The sequence below is a fragment of the Rhineura floridana genome, chromosome 6 (genome assembly GCF_030035675.1).
Source record: "Rhineura floridana isolate rRhiFlo1 chromosome 6, rRhiFlo1.hap2, whole genome shotgun sequence".
Lineage (NCBI taxonomy): Eukaryota > Metazoa > Chordata > Lepidosauria > Squamata > Rhineuridae > Rhineura > Rhineura floridana.
In genome coordinates this window covers 151,581,661-151,598,483 of record NC_084485.1, presented here as the reverse complement: position 1 = coordinate 151,598,483, position 16,823 = coordinate 151,581,661, and the positions used below count along the sequence as shown (strand labels likewise).

General features: G+C 42.6%; 1 protein-coding gene across 19 annotated transcripts in view; it reads right to left on the bottom strand.

The window, feature by feature from the left end:
• The window catches only part of RABGAP1L (RAB GTPase activating protein 1 like), a 371,757-nt gene that overhangs the window by 322,071 nt on the left and 32,863 nt on the right, over window positions 1–16,823 (bottom strand). The gene's annotated exons all lie outside the window — the stretch shown is intronic.

Below are 16,823 nucleotides of genomic sequence, written 5' to 3'. Positions count from 1 at the left end.
CCGGCTGGGAAAACAAAATTTCTGACCTTGACCCTGCCCTTAGAAAGGTTCAAGATAGTACCCCTTTTCCAGAGCCTCGGTCCAAAGATGACCTATTTCAAGGCTTTCGGTTTTCTTATAACGGCAGGATGTGCTCCCCTCATAGTAGGTCAGGGAGGTGGATCCAGGTGGCTCCCATTAGTACCATAGAGGGCAGAGGGAGATACGGTGTGGGGGGACAGCGATGTTATCGGGTGAGAGGGATATGCAACAGGACGTTGGTTGCCCCCAAGCTGTCTCCCCACTCAAATAACCTGGATAGCCACGGTGTCAGTCCCCCTGGGTTGAAATTGCTGCTCATGAATGCCAGGTCGGTGAATGGTAAAACAATGGCCATTCAGGACTTGATCCTGGATGAGCACGCCAACCTGGCCTGTATTACTGAGACCTGGTTGGATGAAGCTGGGGGGGGGTTAATCTCTCTCAGCTCTGCCCATCAGGTTTCTCGGTGCAGCAGCAGGCGAGACCTGGGGGGCGGGGAGGAGGAGTCGCAGTGATCTACCAAGATACCATCTCCCTGACCAGGTGCCCTGTCCCGCAATGTTCTGGATTCGAGTGTGTATATTTGAAGCTGAGTGGCCGGGACAGAATAGGGATTCTGTTGGTGTACCGCCCACCTTGCTGCTCAACAGTCTCCCTTCCTGAGCTAACTCGGGTGGTCTCAGGGTTGTTGTTGGAGTCCCCGTGGCTTGTGGTGCTGGGGGATTTCAACATACATGCCGAGGCCGCCCTGTCAGGAGTGGCTCAGGACTTCATGACCTCCATGACAACCATGGGTCCGTCCCAAGTAGTAACTGGCCACACTCATGCTGCTGGTCACACTTTGGATCTTGTTTTCTGTGTGGAGAAGGATGATGGTGATCTTGGTGTGGAGGATCTTTTTTTGGCTCCTTTGACATGGACAGATCACTACCTGGTTGGGTTTAGACTCACTGGGACTCAGAACCTCTGCAAGGGTGGGGGACCGATTAGGATGGTCCGCCCCAGGAGCCTGATGGACCCAAATAGGTTCCTGAGGACTCTTGGGGATTTTCCTGCCACCTTGGCAGGCGATCCTGTCGAAGCCCTGGTTGACCTCTGGAATGAGGAAATGGCCAGGGCGGTGGACACAATCGCTCCTGAGCGTCTCCTCTCACATAGTGGAGTCAAACCTGCCCCTTGGTTCACCAAGCAGCTGGCGGTGATGAAGCAAATAAGATGGAGACTAGAGCAATGCTGGCAGAAGACTCGGAGCGAATATGACCGAACACGGGCTAGAGCCTATTTGAAGGCCTACTCCGTGGCAGTACGGACAGCAAAGAAATCTTTTTTCTCTGCTGCCATTGCATCTGCTGGGAGTCGTTCAGCGGAGCTGTTTCGAGTGGTTAGGGGTCTTTTACATTCGGACCACCGAGAGGATAATATACACCACTCAACAACCCGCTGTCAAGAGTTTGCACGACATTTTGCGGGTAAAGTCGCTCAGATTCACTCCAACTTAGACAGGATTGATACAGTCTCAGGGGATGTAACTTTGGCGCCTGCCTGTCCAATATTGATGGATTCTTTTCCATTCGTGCAGCCTGAGGATGTGGACAGGATCCTTGGAGAGGTGAGAGCCACCACATGTCTGCTGGACCCTTGCCCTTCCTGGCTTATAAAAAAGGCCAGAGAGGGACTGGCTGAGTGGGTGAAAGGAGTGGTCAACGCCTCCTTACAAAAAGGCAGAATTCCAAGGTGCCTAAAGGAGGCAGTTGTGAGACCTTTATTGAAAAAACCCTCCCTGGACCCCTTAAACATGGATAACTGCCGGCCAGTGTCCAATATTCCATTCTTGGGTAAGGTAATAGAGCGTGTGGTGGCCTCCCAGCTCCAGAGATTCCTGGATGAAACGGAGTATCTAGATCCATTTCAATCTGGTTTCAGGCCTGGGTATGGGACGGAGACGGCTTTGGTCGCCTTGGTGGACGACCTACGCAGAGAACTGGACAGGGGGAGTGTGTCCCTGTTGGTTCTGCTGGACCTCTCAGCGGCTTTCAATACCATCGACCATGGTATCCTCCTGGACAGCCTAGCAGGGATGGGACTTGGGGGAACAGTTTTGCAGTGGCTCTGGTCATTCCTGGAGGAACGAACCCAGAAGGTGGTATTGCGGAACTCCTGTTCGACTCCTTGGTCGTTGGCCTATGGAGTCTCTCAGGGTTCAGTTTTGTCCCCTATGTTATTTAACATCTACATGAAACCGCTGGGAGAGGTTGTTCGGGCGTTTGGAGTTTGGTGCCACCAGTATGCTGATGACACCCAACTCTATTTCTCCTTTTCACCTTCTTCCAAGGAAGCTGTCTTGGTTTTAAACCGGTGTCTGACGTCAGTGGTGGATTGGATGAGGGTGAACAAATTGAGGCTTAATCCACACAAGACAGAGGTGCTCCTGGTCAGTCGTAAGGCAGATCAGGGAATAGGGATACAGCCTGTGCTGGATGGGGTTATACTCCCCCTGAAGACACAGGTTCGCAGTTTGGGTGTCCTCCTGGACTCAGCTTTAAATTTGGATTCCCAGGTTTCTGCAGTGGCCATGAGGGCTTTTGCACATTTGAGATTAGTGCGCCAACTGTGCCCGTTCCTTGAGCCGTCCGATTTGACCACGGTGACACATGCCTTAGTCACATCCTGTTTAGATTACTGTAACGCATTCTACGTGGGGCTGCCTCTGAAGACTGCTTGGAAACTTCAGCTGGTACAATGTGCTGCAGCCAGAATGTTAACTGGGGCTGATTACAAGGACCATACAACTCCCCTGTTAAAAAAAGCTCCACTGGCTGCCAGTTTGTTTCCGGACACAATTCAAAGTGCTGGTGCTGACCTATAAAGCCCTACACGGCTTGGGTCCAGGCTATTTGTCAGACCGCATTGCCCTCTATGTGCCTGCCCAGGCCCTGAGATCCTCAGGAGAGGCCCTTCTTTCAATACCTTCATCCACACAAGTACAACTAATGAGGATACAAGATAGGGCTTTCTCGGTGGCTGCCCCTAGGCTTTGGAATTCCCTCCCTAAGGAGATAAGAATGGCCTCTTCCCTGCAGTCCATTCGTCGACAGGTAAAAACTTTCTTATTTCAGCAAGCCTTTGATTCCGAAGGCGGCTAAGGATAGGCCCAAAAGGAGGTTATATTGTTCTTGCTTGTTTATTTTTAATTATTCTGATTTTATGAGTATAGTTTTTAATTATCAGAAACAGTTTAATGCTATTTTAAATTAGAGTTCATTTTTTAATTATATCTGTCTATATTTATTTATGTATTATATGTTTTAACTTTGGTAGGTTTCAATTGTATGTTTTTTATCTGGAAGCCGCCGTGAGTTCCAATTTGGAAAAACGGTGGGGTATAAATAAAGTTAATAATAATAATAATATGAATATGAATATGAATAAAAATAACTTAAACTATAGAAAACTATTTCCCTATACAAATGGGTTTCTTCTCATTTTTAAAATATACTTTCATAATATTTGAGGCACACCTAGCCACCTCTTAGGGCGCACCAGTGTGACTGGGCGCACCATTTGAGAATCACTGCTGTAGAGGAATACAGCAACCAGGCATCACACACAGAAGAAGGGTGCAGTATCCAGATGTCAACACACACACTAGAAGAGGGGTGCTATGGGCATTGGGACGTGAAGACGCACGCACACAGTAAAGGGGTGCAGTGAAGCCCAAAGCATAGGTCAACATTCTTTCTAGTGGAAATCCGGGCCGAAGACACATGCCCACAGTAGAAGGGTGTGGTGAAGCCAAAGACACAGGTCAACATTCTCCTAAAAAAACCTTTTTTAAAAAAACTTTTCCCTTATAACTTCTCCCTTTGTCCAAGATGAGAAGGGGAGAAGAGAGTAAAAAACAAGGAACAGGCTAGATAGCAATAGAGAAGACAAACAACAAGTTTCCTTACTCCCATTTCTGTTTGTTTTTTGTTTTTAATGGGGAACCACCAAAACTACAACAGAGGATAAAAAGAGCGGGAAATTTCAGGAGGCAAAAAATGGCAGATGGAGGGGAAAAAGAAGGCAAAACTTTAGAAAATGGCAGCTAGACAAGGAAAATGGGGGAAAGCACCAAAATAGACAGGAATAGCTGACAAACAGAATAAAAAACTGGGGACTGAGAGGCAGTGAGTCCAAACATACCCCAGGGACAGATGGGGAAGCCGCAAATGGAGACATAGTTGCGAGCTCTGAACAGTGGCTGGGAGGAGCGACTGCAGCCAGCTGTGGAGGGTCCACAGCCTAGGGGCAGAGACAGGGCCAGAGCACAGGCCGGAGCAGTGACTACCGTTGACGGAGCCGAGGAGGCTGGCAGAAGGAGAGGCTCCAAGGAGAAGCTGGGCAGTGGAGAAAAGCTGCCTCCACGAGCTCCGAGAAGCAAGCGGTGGCAAGGACAGCTGGAGCTGCAGAAGCAAGGTCGAGGGCAAGCACGGCAAGAAGAGGCAGCTGCCACTGCGAGCTCTGAGGGGCGATAGCAGGGAAAGCCAGAGCTGCAGAAACAAGCTCAAGGTCAACCAGCAGCCGGAGCTGGAAAAGTAAGCTCTGAACAGTAAGCAGGGAGGAGGGACAGGGCCACAGGGAGGATGACACCAGAGGCAGCAAAAAGGTTAGCCTTGGGGGGAAAGCTGGACAACCCCCACTAACAGGAAACAAAAACTTTTTTTTTAACAAGTACAAGTAAATACAAAAAATACAAGTAATAGAAGAAGAAATGGAAAGAGAGAAGTACAGGAAGAGACTCTCAAAAAACTGACTAAGCTGAATGAGCTAAAGCTGAAAGATCTGCATTGGATAAAGGCAGGAATGGACTGGGGTGAATACTGGCTTGACTCCTATGCATTCCTGCCTTTATCCACTAAGCAGCACTATAGCCCACCTGATAACATGCTAACTGGGGGAAAACTTGCAGTAATTTTACAGTGTTTTAATGACATTTGATTCTCCTCCCACATCATTCTAAATTATATTATGGATATGTCAGTCTCTAGTTTACTAAAACTATAAACAGTACATTCTGATCTGTTGCCAAAGTGACATGCTAAGTTCCAACCATCCCATGTAATGACATCCTGCCACATAAGCAGCTGTGGCTAAACTTTTTTTTTTTTTTAAACCAGCCCAACGACTTCACAAGAACCTTTATTCAAAGGAGAGGACACAGTAAGAAAACACACAAGCATTACTGGCTCTTCAATAAAATGCATATTTTGGATTTCCATCTCAAAACTGAACTAGTTATTTCAGTATAACTGGGTTTTTTTAAAAACATACTTCAGAAAGACATGGAATAAAAATTATTTACTCTTATCATTCTTTCTATAACAAATCTCACAACTTCCACCCTCACCTCATGCATATTTTATTCTAGATAATAATATTTGTTGCCTTCTTTGCAGATGGCAAAATGGAGCTCACACTGCAATCCTATAACGTTTACCTGGGAATAAGGCCCATTAAACTTAATGGGACTTACCTTCAGAGGGCCAGCCAGTACCAAATAGAGATGTATTAGTACTATATCCAAGATAAAATAATTCTGCTAATGCATGTCCAGTGTGGCCATTATTGCTAATAATGTTTAATGTCATGAATAAACCTATGCTTATCCATAGTTCACTATATCTTTTATCTCCTATATATACTCTACTGCAGCAAACCTGCAGGTAAATTATTTATTTAAAACATTTATACTCTGCCTTCCTTATAAAGAGGTCAAAGAAGGTAACAAGAACAGGGTTAGAAGAGGTCATGGAACAGCTCAACAATTCTTTCCTCAGTACAAGAGGAAGAAATGCCCCTGGAAAGCCAGTGAGAGAGGCCACAACATAGGCAGCCTCTTGCACATGGCAGATGACTTGGGATGCGCAATGGAAACCTCTGACCATGACAACAGACAACAAGGTGTTAGAATAGCAAGATGTGTTTTACAACTTCAGTACTTGCAGTTTTTATAATATTCATATGACAAAAGGATTAGACTGCAAAAGTTTACATGAAAACAAATCTATATTTTTGTGAAGGGTAGCAGTACTATGCCGTAGATTTCAGTAGTTTCTTAAGTCTGTTATTGTTTTGTTAACAATGGCAGGTTTTACATATCTATGCAATAGTACAAAAAAATAAGAGAACTACATGTAAAATCTTGATATCTACGTAACTTGCCATTTCTTTATACAGAACACATTTTGGGTTGTTAAATATATATATATATAAACATTATAAGAAAGATTGTAAACAAAGTTGCTTTATAGAAAATGTTTATATGAATCCCTATGAAAAAATAAAACAAAAAAGAGGCAGTGCATTTGTTTAGCATCATTTCAGCTCTGTTCTTGTACCAGAATATATTCATGTTCTGTGTTCTTTTCCTCACCAGAGAATTTCTGCAACTATGAACACACATTTCTCATTGTTCTGTGTCTGACTAGCACTGGCTTAAAAAAAATATTATCCTGAACTTCCAGTTGAGGTAGTTTTTCACTTCCTTCCAAGTAGAAACTAAGTCTTACAGGAATTTATCCAGCAGGTTTATTGATGGTAAGTCACTTTGGGTATACTTTTGTGAAGAAAAGTGACTAACTAATTAAATAAATAAATAATAAAATAAAATGAATTTAATATATATTTAAATATTTTTAAATTGATACCAGTGAAAACAATAACACTACATTCACAACAGCAGTTCAGCAGACCAAAATCAATACAATAAGATATCTACAATCAAAACGCCCTCTTATAAAAGGAAGGTTTGACTAACCTCTAGAAGTCTGTTAAAAAGAAGGCAAGGCCATTAAAGAAAGTATATTCAGAGCCTAGGTGCAGCCACAGAAAAGGCCCTCTCCCTGCCCCCAACGAAGCATATTTCAGGTGATACTGGGAGACAGAGGAAGGCCTCTGAAGGTGATCTCAACTGAGGAGGGGAGCAGGCTCATACAAAAGGAGGCAGATACCCTGATCCTAAATCACTGAGAGCTTTAAAGGTCATACCACCACTTTGAATTGTGCCTGGAAACAAATTAGAAGCCATTGTAGTTGTTTTAATAAGGGAGTCACATGCTTCCTACATGCAACCTCTGTGAACTGTCTGACTTTTGCATTCTGGTCCGACTGTTATTCTAAGACAGCTCTACGATGCAATAAATATCAACAAGGTAAGATCTGCATTCTCCAGGCATAGTTGGCACAGCAGTCTCAGCTGGGCATAGGCACTTCTGGCCACAGCCACACCTGGCCATCCAGGGTCAAAGCAGCATCCAGAAGAACCCCCAAACTATAAGCCTGTGTTTTCAAGGGACTGGTCGAACACTGGCTGAATCTAATTCCTAAGTCAGTTCTAATGTCCATAAGCCACACTCCCCCTACCTCTTAGTCAGTCAGTCAAACTTTATTGCCTAGCCATAGGCCTACCTCTTAGGCTTTGCTCCATACTGCAAGTCCTATATATTTAAGACATGCACAGAAAGAATAATTTTTGCGCAGTATTGCAGTGAAAGAAGCTACACCTTATGGAACTCTCCCTTTCAAAATGCTAAAGATACAGTGGCACAATCAGTGTATGTGCACAACCCCAAAAGCAAAAGATAGGCCACTTCCCAAGGAACTCACAGACCAAAATTTAGACACACATAGAAAACAGAACAGAAAGGGAACAAGAAGCGCAAGTGGAGCAAAATCAGTAGAGAGGAAAGGAAAGATTGGCCCTTTTATTCGACAGAAAATGTTGACCATCATGAAAGGGCAGCAGAGCTGTCAGTCACTTGTTTATTTAATTTGGTACTATATTGTTTTGCTGTGGGGGTACCATTTTGACATTTAGTATTATATTTTTATGGGAGGAGCCCATTTTGATTTTCTACTTCAGTTGCCAAAGTGGCTTGGAGTGGTCCTGAGTGGAATGACAGAGGCAAAACAAATGACAAATGCAAGCAAATACAATTACATATTTCACCCAGGAACAATGACTGTTCCCTCCCAACATAAAGACTTTCTTAGAACCACGGTGTCCCAAGTCTGTTTTTTCATTGCAAGCCTGACACAGCTACCCTTTTGCTACTTCTTAAGTAGAACTTTCTGCCATTAAAGGAGTTCAGGATAGCTATATCAAATGACCCATATCTAAAGTAGCTATTCAAACAATTTATGGCCTTGTTTGCACATAAAACTAAGCCAAACGTTGAATGCATACTGCTTGTGGTCTGTCTGGAGTGAGACAAACCACGAGTCCCGATTCAGACTAACTCAAACCATGGCTTAGCTCTGGGTAGCGCAGCAGCAGGAACAGGAGAAAAGCAAAGCTGCTGTGATTTTTACTGCAAATATATGTGCGCTCACTCATTCATGCTTAGCCATGGTTTGACTTAGCATAATATGCAAACTGGGTCTATACTTGTTTAGTAATTAATATTTAAGATGAGGCAATACGAAAAAATTGAAGAGAGTTGATTCAGTCTGTCTCTCTTATTGGGCACAGTTTTTCACTTGAGGAAAATATTATTAAACCATCCAGTTATTTTAAACTTTGGAAAATATGTCAATGTAGGCAAAAGTAAAACAACTGACTGAATTCAGCTGGAGTTCTGGTAAGATAATTCCATAGACTAAAAGTTAATTGTTGTATTAGCTATTATTTTCATCTGTGTTTTAATCAGGATCAATTTTAAAAAATATCACCATTCATTTTTAAAATCTACACACCTAAGCACAAAGAATTTAATAAAAATATCTAAGAAAGTCGTGCTTTCATTTTATATTGATTTGATACAGTGTTTGTGAAAGACTCTAGTGATTTATGCTAAGTACTAGTTATGAAGAAAAGCCTTGGCCTCCTGCCCCTCCATTTTGGCTAAACCACCAAGTCTCCAAATCTGCCGATTAAACATTAGAATGTCTGGCAGGGAAATGGAGAAATCCTGATGGCAATTTTCAACAGTGATAGTCATCTTCCTCTATATCAGGAAATGTCTACCACCTTCCCCCCAGGTCCCAAAAGGTATGAAAGGGGTACCTGAGGAACATGAGGTGAGACATTAATGGCTGTCAGGTGACAATCACAGACAACCTGGGTTGGAAGCCCTTAAAAACAGGGCCTGAAAAGACAGCCTTTGTCCCTCTCTGACCATCGAGCTGCGTTATTACACATGAGGTGACTAGACACCTGCTTTGTAAGTAAGCAAAGGTAGATAAATTTCAGCTACAGAGCTCCTTCTATTTGCACTATTTTGCTTTACCCATTTATCCTCTTCCTTCCTTTTTTGTTCTTAATAAATATTATATAATTTGACAGTTGGTTCTGCGTGTATGATTACCAAACACTCCCACAGGCCTCAGTCACTTGGTTCATGCTACAGAGGTATAGGATTGAGGCTGACAGAGAAAAGTAGGCTGCTCTCATATATGAGAGAGACAGAGGTTTGGGTGGTGGTTCTGCTTCTTGTAACCTAAATGGGATCTTGGCAGTGGTAAGCAAGTTTGTTTCCCCCAGGGAGGGCCAAGGGAATGGGAGGCTACCTTTGAGTCCTTATTTAATTATTTGGCCTGAAAACTCCAGACTTCCCTCTCTTCTAGGAGCTGTAAGCACAAAGAAGGGTGGTGGCAAACTGACCTACTTTCCACTTCTTCACAGTGTAACTTGTGAGGAATATCCTATGAGATCATTTCAACACATTAACATCTTTCATGCACAATCTCCAGTTTGCCCTCACATCTAAAACCACTATTAGTCCTGAAACGGAACTGCAGCTGCCTATAATGCAATGATTCACCCTTCCCACATTTAAGCCACGTTTATATGCACTTTCCAAACATTTGGTGGACACTTTGATTCTCAGAATTATGCAGTTATCTCAAAAGTTTTCAAATCCAGGACTCACTAACTGAAACTTAGAATAAGAAATCCTCTTTATTACATTTAAATCATATTTGCCCATCTTCCAGCATTTCATAGAATCACAGAATTATAGAGGCGGACAAGGCCTTGGAGGTCGTCCAGTCCAACACCTCACTCAATGCAGGATCTGCAATGCAGGATGCAACTTCAGCCACAGCATCTCTAACAGGTGGCCTTCAAGCCTATACTTAAATAGCTTTTCTGAAGGATAGCTCATCACTATGAAGCAATACACTGAAGAACTCTATAAAAGAGATGTAAGGATGACAGATTCATTCACGGAGGAACCATATGATGAAGAACCAGAAATTTTAGAATGTGAGGTGAAAGCTGCTCTTAAAATACTTGGAAGAAACAAATCACCAGGAATAGCTGTCATACCAATAGAGTTGCTACAAGCTACTGAGACTGAATCAGTCCAAATTTTCACAAAAATCTATCAAGAAATATGGAAAACTAAACAATGGCCCACAGACTGGAAGCGTTCCATATACATCCCAATTCCAAAGAAAGGGGATCCTAGGGAATGCAGTAATTATCGAACTATTGCCTTAATATCCCATGCAAGTAAAGTAATGTTCAAGATTCTACAACAAAGTCTCTTGCCATATATGGAGCAAGAAATGCCAGAGGTCCAAGCTGGATTTAGAAGGAAGAGGTACCAGAGATCATATCGCAAACATACATTGGATAATGGAACGGACCAAGGAATTTCAGAAGAAAATCACCCTGTGCTTTATAGATTACAGCAAAGCCTTTGATTGTGTAGATCATGAAAAACTATGGAATGATTTAAAAGAAATGGGGGTGCCACAGCATCTGATTGTTCTGATGTGCAAGCTATACTCTGCACAAGAGGCTTCTGAAAGGACAGAATATGGAGAAACCGACTGGTTCCCCATCGGAAAGGGTGTGAGACGGGGTGTATTTTATCACCCTACTTGTTTAATCTATACACAGAACATATCATACGGAAAGCAGGATTGGACCAAGAAGAAGGAGGTGTGAAAATTGGAGGGAGAAATATCAATAATTTAAGATATGCAGACGATACCATACTCTTAGCAGAAACCAGTAATGATTTGAAACGAATGCTGATGAAAGTTAAAGAGGGAAGCACAAAAGCAGGACTACAGCTGAACGTCAAAAAGACTAAAGTAATGACAACAGAAGATTTATGCAACTTTACAGTTGACAATGAGGACATTGAACTTGTCAAGGATTATTAATACCTTGGCACAGTCATTAACCAAAATGCAGACAAAAGTCAAGAAATCAGAAGAAGGCTAGGACTGGGGAGGGCAGCTGTGAGAGAACTAGAAAAGGTCCTCAAATGCAAAGATGTATCACTGAACCCTAAAGTCAGGATCATTCAGACCATGGTACTCCCGATCTCTATGTATGGATGTGAAAGTTGGACAGTGAAAAAAGCTGACAAGAGAAAAATCAACGCATTTCAAATGTGGTGTTGGAGAAGCTTTGCGCATACCATGGACTGCAAAAAAGACACATAATTGGGTGTTAGAACAAACCAGAAATATCACTAGAAGCTAAAATGATGAAACTGAGGTTATCATACTTTGGACACATAATGAGAAGACATGATTCATTAGAAAATAATGCTTAGAAAAACAGAAGGAAGTAGAAAAAGAGGAAGGCCAAACAAGAGATGAATTGATTCCATAAAGGAAGCCACAGGCCCAAACTTACAATATCTGAACAGAGTGGTTCATGACAGATGCTCTTGGAGGTCACTGATTCATAGGGTCACCATAAGTCATAGTCGACTTGGAGGCACATAACAACAACAGCTGATCACCTCCAAATGCAGTCTGTTCCATTGTTCAACAGCCCTTACCTCACGAAATGTCTCCTATATTTTACCAAACTCTACCTCTCTGCAATTTCCACCCATTGGTCTAATCCTGCCCTTTGGAACAACAGAGGAAAAAAACTGCTCCATCTTCAAGGTGTCAGCCTTTCAAATATTTGAAGACCATTATCGTATATCTTCTTAATTTTCTCTTCTCCATGGTAAACAAACCCAACTCTTTAAACTGGTCTTCATAGGTCTTAATTTCCAAACTCTCGCCATCCTGGTTACCCTCCTCTGGACACACTGCAGTTTGTCAATGTCAGTGTTAAAATGTATCACTGTCGTGCCCAGGGTGAGTGGCAATAACGGAATTCGAGGGTGTGATTAATTCTTTCTTTATTAAGGAAATTTCCACATTGAATTTCCTGCGCTTCATGTAAGCCTCTAATCTAACCCACTAGATTTCCTAAGTGCCTATTCCTGCAGCATTGAAAGAAAGTTGACAGAGCGAAGTTTTTCCTGCCTCCCCACCCCTTATGAAGGAGGGAGGCGGTCACGAAGCCTTGCGCTCCTTCGGAGAGATCCCCCTCCCTCCGCCTTTCTCTGTTCCTCCCTCCTTTGCTGTCTGCGAGCTCTAGGGGAGGGGGGTTCCTCTCCCTCTGAAGCACTGACGTCTCTAACCCGTGCGGGGGGGGGGGCGGGTGAGTGGAAACTGGACACCGGCTTCTTTACGGGGATGCCGGGCTGAGGAGGGGTTAGGTATCCTCTTCTCTCCGACTCCTCTTCCATCTCCCCTCCCCGCTGCTCGAAAGGAGGCGTGAGAACTGGCTGGGTTAGGGTTAGGGCATCTATCTCTCTCCCCCCTCCTCTTCACTCCCTAGTTGCAACTCCTGGAATTCTAAATCCCCCTCCCCACTCTCTCCCACCTCGTCTTCAGGATCTCGTTCCAAAGTCTCGACAGTCACACAGAACTGGACACAGTACTCTAAGATGCAGCCTTACCAGCATAGACTAGAGTGGAACTATTAATTTTCATGATCTGGACACTACTGTTAAGTGTAGCTTATGACTGCAGTAGCTTTTTTAACAACCACAACATACAGGTGGCCTACGTTCAGCTTGTGATCAACAAAAGACACCTGGATTCTTTTTACATGTACTACTGCCAAGCCAGGCCTCCCCAATACTCTTCTTGTGCCTTTGATTTCAATTTAATTAATTTATTTAGCACCTAAATGTAATCTCTTTTGAATACAATCTTGTTCGTTTTGGCCCAGTTTTAATATTATTCCAAGCCTATAAAGATTGTTTTGAATCTGTCTTCTGTGGTGTTAGCTATTGCACCCAGCTCTGTCTCACCTGCAAATTTGATAAGCATCCCCCATCAAGTCATCATCCAAGTCATTCATAAAAATTTTAAGTAGCACAGGGCCAAGCAGACAGCTCTGTAGAAGTCTTCAAAATCTCTCTCCTGGCTGACACAAAACTGACAGAGTTGGGAAAAACTGTTCAACCAGTGGTGGATCCACCATGTAGCATCCAACAGTAGCATCATGCTGCCCAAATTTTACCATCTTGTCAATAAAGATCTCAATGGATACTGTCAAACGCTTTGCTTAAATTATGATACACTACGTCCATGTGATTTCCATGATTTACCAAAGTCTATTCAAAAAGGGAAGGTTGTTCTGGCATGATTTATTCTTGATAAACCCACACTAGCTCCTAGTAATCAATACATTATTTTCCAGATGCTGACAGACCAACTGCTGTTGTATAATTTTCCCCTGTATTGATATTAAGCCGACTAGTTAGTAGTTTCCCAGACCCACCTTTTCCCAATTTTTGAAGATAACAACATATGTTTTTCTCTAGTTTTCCAGACTCTAACCTGTTCTCCAAGAATTCTGAAATATTAGACTTCAGTAATCAAAGATTATAGAAATAACATTCAAAAGCTTCTTAAGCACCATGGTATGCAATATATCTGGCAATGGTGACCTGAACTCTAGGCTCTAACCATCTTCTTTAAGGTTACTTAGAACACAAAAGTTAGGCAGATGTACCTTGTCAGGAGAAAAGTAGCACATGCTGAAATTCCTTGTTCTACACAATTATTACATTTACAGAAAGTCAGTTCTCCTTCGCATCTGGCCCCCTCTGTCTCTGAAAGTCCTTAAACAAAAGAAGGTGGTGGTCCCAGTGCCACAAAGTTAGGGCACAAATCACAAGTGGGTGATGCATCAGTTAAAGACCAATCACATAATGAATCAATGACTGGACTACAACTTGCATTTCTCTGAACATTTGTTTCAGCAATAGTTCTCTTTTAGCTAGCTGTCTGCAATTTCATTCACCATGGTGAAAGTCTCCCTGCCGTTTGGCAAGCAAAACAAGCCTTGGGTTTTCCCAGTTCTTCAGGCTGGGTATTATTCAGCCCCTATTAAAAATTATATTGCACATCTGAAGTATCACTACTTTAGGAATGATTCTCCTATCCTACCCCTCAGCTGCAAACTCAACCGAAATCCTAGTTAACAAAAGATTATTAATTACTACTTAATTAAGAATTATTATTAGCTTTGTCAGAGACTACAACATTCCTCTAGATATGGTTATTTCTGATTCCACTACATGACTAGTCAGATTGTACATCCTTCTGTTCAGCCAAGATTGGCTCCCAAAGCTGTTTAAAGTTGAGAGGCTGGTAAAATTCTGTGAAGCCAGGTTCAGAAAAGAACTTCAGGAGCTCAGTTAGCACACTTAAAAATGAGATGAACTTTAAAAACCCTCAAATTCTTGTCTGGTTCAGATAAAAGTCCAAGCTATAGAAGAATTCCCTTATTTCCCACACCCACCTATCTCCATGGCCCTCCTCATCTCCAAAAGACATCCCTGCACCCCTCACCCCAAACACATTCTGCCTCTCTCTTAAATCAGCATTGGCAAGTGCAACAGAGAAGGCATCTGGAGAGAAAAGAGGGGGGAATGTGCTTTCCCCACTCTCCATCACCCTATCTCACCGGCTAATAGTGTGCAAGGGCATGCAAGACTACAGGAGATACAACTACAGGGACTCTTGGGAGAAATAAATATCCCATTGTCACCCATACCCTGACATGCTATTAGACAATGGACTATGGCTTCTGCCACCACCGTCACCAATTTAAGATAAGGGTCAGGAAGGGGAGAAGCAAAATCTCTGTAGGGCGAGATGACAGGGATGGCTTTTGGGAATAGAGAACAGCAACAAAGTTGGGTAGGTAATTTTACTGAGCACCTTGAACTAGCTCAGAAAAATTATCTGAAATCTTCTATTTTGGAGAAAAGATCTCAAATAATGTCTGAGTTAATCCAAGGCTAGCTTCAGAGAGGTTGCTCGCTTTCCAGATGCTAATGGACTACAACTCCCATCATCCCTGGCTATTGGCTGCGCTGTCTGGTGCAGATGGATTTTGAAGTCCAGGACATCTGAAGGGCCAGAGATTAGCCACTCCTGATTAATAGGAATAGGAGTAAAATATTGCACATAATCTACAATTCAATATAATTTAATGAATTCAATGGGTCTTGCTCCCAGGTAACTGATTATAGCAGGGATAGGGAAACATTTTCAGCCCAAGAAGTCCCATTCTGTCACAGGCAACCTTTCAGAGACCACATATCAGTGGTGGGCAGGGCCTGAGAAGAAGTGAGTGAAGCAACGGATGCAGTAGGCTACATTCCAGCCACAAAGTTAGTAGTGTCTACACACACTTCTCTCCATCCAAGCAAGCAAGCGGCATTATCATAGTTCAAGGACACATTCCAGGCAGGCAAAAGCACTTAAGGCATGCATGTAGCAGAGTAACTGAGGGGTGTGGCCTGGGGAGGGTCCTAAAAACTAGTCCAAGAGGCCTGGAAGGTCACATTCAGCTCCCTGCCCTGGCTGAGACTTCTTATTTCTATGTATAGGGTCGTCTCCAGATTATCAACTGGCAAATACTGGAAGCTAAAACAGTCTCTGACAACTTTGTAGTAACAAATTTGAGTTTGGGATACTGCCTTTATGAAAAAACTCACTCACAGTTTAGACAATCTGGTCAGGACCTATCAGAACAATTCTTAGAAAATTGCTTTTCTATGCTACAGATATAAATTGTCAGTAATATCAAAGCACTAATATAATGTGCGTGTACATACACACATACATATAAAAAATGAAAACCTACATAGTGTAGTTCTTATAGGCTTACTATATTATTCTCTTTATCTTGCAGCACTTACCCATTTCCTGTTGCCAGACCTTAACATAAGGTGTAATATTAACAGGGCTTCTTCAAGAAAGCTTCTCGAAAGAGGCCTTCATCAAAAGTGGCCTTTCAGTCACTTATTTCAAAGCAGACAGGACCACTCCCACATTCTTTAAGCTGTTAATTACCCTTTGGACCAAATAAGACAAGATGGACGCAGATCAGCCATATAGTCAGCCACACCCCTCAGAACAACTTATGAACATCCTCAGGCTGCAAGAATTAACACTCATCCAAGTAGATGTGATTACACAGTTGCAATATATTTGTGGAATCCAATCAGAGCATGTATATTTGTTTTTTTACCAAATGTTTTGCAAATAGGTCACACGGGGCTGCCCAAGGTTCAGATACCCATCTTCAGGCTGAGGTGGAGAAGACCTCTCACTCAAGCAAAAAACAGCTCTACAAGTCAGTAGTGCACAGATGCAACTGTTGCAATTTCTCTTCCCTGTCCATGTTGTGGCAGCAGTATACAATTTTTGGCTGACCCAAGCCAACAACAACTTTTTTATTTGTTTAGCAATATGTCATTACAAACACAGATAATTCAAAGTTGAGACACAAATTTAGCTCTTAATTTCCTATCTGCCAGAGCAAATAGGGAAACACACATTAAGATACAATTTTCCTTGTCCGATAGCAAAAAGCACACAAACTCACTTGGTGTAACAATAATTTTCCTACTAAACTCAGACAGAAATCTTTCATGAGGATCTTTATATAAAGGACACTCGGTAATTTTATATAAAGGACACTGGGTAAC